This window comes from Myotis brandtii, unplaced genomic scaffold (assembly GCF_000412655.1).
Source record: "Myotis brandtii unplaced genomic scaffold, ASM41265v1 scaffold127, whole genome shotgun sequence".
Classification (NCBI taxonomy): Eukaryota; Metazoa; Chordata; class Mammalia; order Chiroptera; family Vespertilionidae; genus Myotis; species Myotis brandtii.
In genome coordinates, this window is record NW_005354464.1 from 545,348 (window position 1) to 550,603 (window position 5,256).

Sequence of the window (5,256 nt, forward strand, 5' to 3'; positions counted from 1 at the left end):
GAGCGTCTGCCCCCTGGTGGTCAGTGTGTGTCATAGTGACCAGTCATTCCCAGTCCTTCTGCTCTTAGGGTCAGTTTGCATATTACCCTTTTACTATATAGGATAGAGGCCTGGTGCACGGGTGGGGGCCGGCTGGTTTGCCCTGAAGGGTGTCCCGGATCAGGGTGGGGGTCCCGCTTGGGTGCCTGGCCAGCCTGGATGAGGGGATGATGGCTGTTTGCAGCTGGTCACACCCCCTTCAGGGTGGGGGTCCCCACTGGGGTGCCTGGCCAGTCTGGGTGAGGGGCTGAGGGCTGTTTTCAGGCTGGCGGGTGACTGAAGCTCCCAACCTCTCCTTTTTTTCTTTTTTGTTTTATTCTGGGATTTATTTACCTCCTATGGCTGTCACTGGAACTGAGACCTGGCTTTAGCTCTGAGACTTGGCTCCAGCTCTGAGACCTCGGCTGCTGAAAGCAGGTATCTGGTTTGTTTGGGTTCTATAATTGAAACTCTGCTGCAACTCCAGCTCGGCCGGCTGGCTGAAAGCAGGGTTCTGGGATTTGTTTAGCTTCTATAATTGCAACATTGTTTCTTAGAGAGCAGCTCAGAGGCCGGCAAGGCAGGCGGGGAACCTTGGCTTCCTCCTTCACTGGAGTAATCAAGCCTCCTGTTCGCTTCAGCTGCCTGGCTGCTGGCCGCCATTTTGGTTGGCAGTTAATTTGCATATTGCCCTGATTAGCCAATGGGAAGCGTGTCGGAGGTACGGTTAATTACCATGTTTGTCTATTATTAGATAGAATGCTTATACAAGAGTGTGTAGAAATATAGGAACATTTGTAGAATAGAATATTACTAGTGAGAGAAGAACTCTAGAGAGACCAAATAATCATATATTAAATACACAAGTTTGTCTCTATTCCCTCACAAAATCCCACTTCAATATGGATAAACATATTTATCTCATAGGCACTTCGCAATTGTTTAAATTTCAAGATCCTGCTTATTACTTAGCAGCGGTTCTCAACCTGTGGGTCGAGACCCCTGAAAATACATCCTGCATATCAGATATTTACATTACGATCCATAACAGTAGCAAAATTACAGTTATGAAGTAGCAATGAAAATAATTTTATGGTTGGGGGTCACCACAACATGAGGAACTGTATTAAAGGGTCGCGGCATTAGGAAGGCTGAGAACCACTGAGAGAGATACAGTTCACGTGGACACATTTATCTTTGGCTCACTTTTGCTTCATATGGGAAATCTATTTTTCTGATATCTAGATGGAAGAAAATTAGTCTGTCAACTGAGGTGAATAATGCCTTACATAAAGGACAAGTCAATCCTGAATAGCTGTAAAATTCCATTGTTGCACTTCATTTCCTCATAGAACATTTCAGGGAAATGAATGGAAATTAGCTCAAAGGGCTCCAACAGCTTATCACATTTTTGGCATTTAAAAAAACATATAAATAGGAGAGCAAACCGTACTTTAAATTTTGGGATATTTTTGCAAAACTGACCAGAATTCTATACCAAAAATATTGAACAGAAAACAAGTTTAGAACCAAGAATGTCAATAATATGCCCATAATCCAACACTTTTTTATCTTTTATTTTGAGAGTACTTTATTAAAGCTGAGAACAGTGAAACAAGGAAGGGCTTAGAATAGAAGAAGCAACAGGAGAGAGAAAAATGGAGCTGCTCTGGCTCTCTAGAAATGCCATAATCAAACTTTTTAAAGCTGTCCTTCCTGTGTCCATTGGTAGGACAACTTTAACAAGTTGGGTTATGGTGTTTCTAGAGAGCCAAAGCAGCTCTGTCTAGTCTCTCTCCTATTGCTCCTTCTATTAATGGACAGTCACAAGGGGGGTGAGTGCATGTGCTGGGAGGTGACAGTGGTCGGGGAGAGGTCAATGGAGGAAAGGAATAATACTGTAATAGCTATGTATGGGCCAGCGGGGGGGCGGGGGGGGCTACTTGAAATATCAGGGGGACCACTCTGTAAAGTATATGATTGTCTAACCACTATGTTGTGCACCTGAAACTAATACAGAATAATATTGAATGTGAACTCTGAGAAAAAAAAAGAACAAGGAAATGTGTACGTGACCAACAGCACATATTCCAGGAAGACCTTCCCAACATAACTAGACAAAAGGAGGTGAAGACAGCTAGAAAGGTCCCCAGCACACTTTTTGAATAACCCAACAGGAAACAATAAGACCTAGGTGATGTTCAGGTAAGAATGTTAACCCCATAGTACTCAACCAATGAGGAACCAGGGAAGAGACTCTTGTGCACTAGGGATAAATTGCTTGAGGTAACCACTCAGGTGTGCCTGTTCAAGAAAGCCATTAAAAGTTTCACTTTTTTTTAATTGGAAAGCAATGCACAATTTATTTTAAATTCTACTAGATTTTAAAGGCTTATCTTTTTACAATCACAAATGATTTTCCTTCATATGTAAATTGGAAAAGTAAAAGTACCTATTTTGTTACCACCAATAAATAAGGAAAGAAGGAAGGAAGGAAGGAAGGAAGGAAGGAAGGAAGGAAGGAAGGATTGTCCTTCCTAAACCTCTGGTGGAAAGGCCTGTTTTTACTTTATGAATTGCTACAAAGATGCAAAATCTAAATGTCATAGACTTAGTCCACTAAAAACTTTGCATATACAGTCAGTTTTAAATAAAATTTTAATAAGAAGTGTTCTGTAAGAGTTTAATTCAACTTAGATGTAGCTAAATTGCATTCTTCCATTTCATTAATAAGAAATACTAATATGTTCAGGATCTCCTCAATTAATTAATTAATACATTCTGTATCAGTCAGGGTTCTCTAGAGAAATAGAATCAAGATGACATATATAAATATATGTGGTGAGACTGTTTTGAGGAATTGGCTCACATGATTGTGGGGGTGGTTAAGTCTGAAATGTATAGGGCAAGCTGGCCAGCTGGAGACTCAAAAAAGAGTTGAAGTTGCAGGTTTGAGTCTGAAATTTGTAGGACAAGCCAGCAGGCTGGAAACTCAAGCAGGGTTTCTGTCACAGTCGTTAGGAAGAATTCATTCTTTTCCAGAAAACCTCTGATTTTGCTCCTGAGACCTCCAGCTGATTGAATGAAGCCCATTCATATATGGAGGGTAAAATTACAACTAATTTATAATCAGTTGACTATGCTTTACTCAGAGTCAACTAATTACAAATGTTAACCACATTACTAAATGCCTTACAGCAACATCTAGACTAGTATTTGACAAAACCACTGGGGACCACAGCCTAGCCAAGTTAACACATAAAATTAATCATTGCACATTGAGTCAGTAAATATTTATTGAGCACTTCCTAAGGGCCTAGTTCTAGTCCAGACACAGACTTTACCCTCAAGGCAATCACATTATCATAAGGAAGACAAATAAGTAAATCAACAATTACAGGACAATATGGAAAGTGCTGTGCTAAGGTGCTAAAGAGGCAAGATTAAGGGCATCAAATTCAACCACAGTGATTTTTTTTACAACCTTTAGAAGAAAGGTAATGATTGGGCCAAATTTTAAAAGATGAGGAAGAGCTACTGAACTAGGCAGGAGAAGAGGGAAGAGGTACAAAGTCATAGGCAAGTGATGAGTGTTAAAAATAAGATGCTTGTGCATTTGATTTGTCTAGAGCAGAGGATGCAGGTGAAACCAAGGCAGCAAAATGAGCTGAATGAGTGGTCAGATGCCAGACCCCAAGTCATGTAATCAGAACTGTATCCTGAAGGCTATGAAAATTCATTTAAAAGGAGCTATACAATAAAATCAGCTTATCATAAAGATAACCTTGACTGCAGGGCTAAGATAGGACTCGGGTCAGTGTTGGGAGAGTGGGGGTGACGAGACTTAAAGCAGAGACCAGTTTGGAAAGTAGCAAGAGATAGCTGAGAAATTGTGGAGACCTGTAGCAGTAGAATAAAAGGAGCAGAGAGATTAGATTTTACCAGGCAAAATAAATAGGATTTAGTGAATAGCCGATGTGGGCTGAGAGAGATGGAGGCATAAGGTAATGACTTCAGGTTTGGGGTTTGGGTAAATAGGAACATGCTGGTGCCATATCAAATTATTGGTTTAAGAGGAAAAGCATGATGAGAAAGGTAGAATAAGGTAAAAGGAAAAAATAAAGTGAAGAATACTCCAACAGCTACTATTACATCTTTCCACATTGAGAGCAGATGGTGAAAACAAGTTCATAGATTTCTTCCTAATCCTTTAAATTTCCTTACACATGGCCAAATGATGTTTTATGCAGAACATAATAGGTTACTTATTAACTAAAGTAAAACTTTTGGGTATATTTGGTACTTAAGAATTTACTTGCAAAAGAAATTACTCTGCTAAAATTATTTTCTGCCTCCTTAGAAAAATGTACAAAACACTCCAAAATTCTGAATGGATTAGGTGATAAATAGGGCAACAGTTAGCTTCCTGTCCAGAACTTGAAAATAAAATTTCTCTCTGACAATTAAACAATAAAAACAACACATAGTGAAATAAATAAAAATATGTAGAATCTTCAAGAAACAGATTGCTAGCTGTAATAACAAAACTAAGCAATGCATCCATTTAGGGAAGAAATAAGTTAGTGTTGTAGAAGCAAACCCAGGTAGGCTCCATCTAAGCATTTCTCAAGGAGAAGGACACCTAGTGAGGATGAACATCTCATCTTCCTGGGACTGTATATCCCTACTAGTGAGATGCATGAGTAAAGCTATTAAAATCTGATGCAATTAAAATTCAAATTAAAACTCCTTTTCCTTTGATTACAGATACTTTACTAGGTCACATGTTTAAAATTTGGCTTCTGAAGGAGGTTCTATTTTTAGTCTGTTCCATACTCATCTCTTCTTCTAAATAGAACTCCACATTCCCCAAACCATTCTTCTTCATCAGGGAACTGCTCCTTCTCTTATTCCAGCAATATAATAGAGTACCTGCCATGTTCTTAAAAACTCAGCCCCTAGTCAGAGTAGAAAACAATGGAAGTCAGAGCCAATGAATGGAGAAAAACAGAGTCCTAATGACATCATTTGAGCCCCTGGGCTAACCCATACGTGAAAGCTAGCCATACTTCTTGACTTTTCATGTACATGAAGTATTAATTTCATATTTTGCTTATGCCAGTTTGAGGCTCATTTTTTGGAACTTGCAACCTAGATCCCTGATACTACACATCATTACATAATGTATAGGGGCTACACCCCATCTCAAAATTACCAATGAATTTAAATCTCTATATA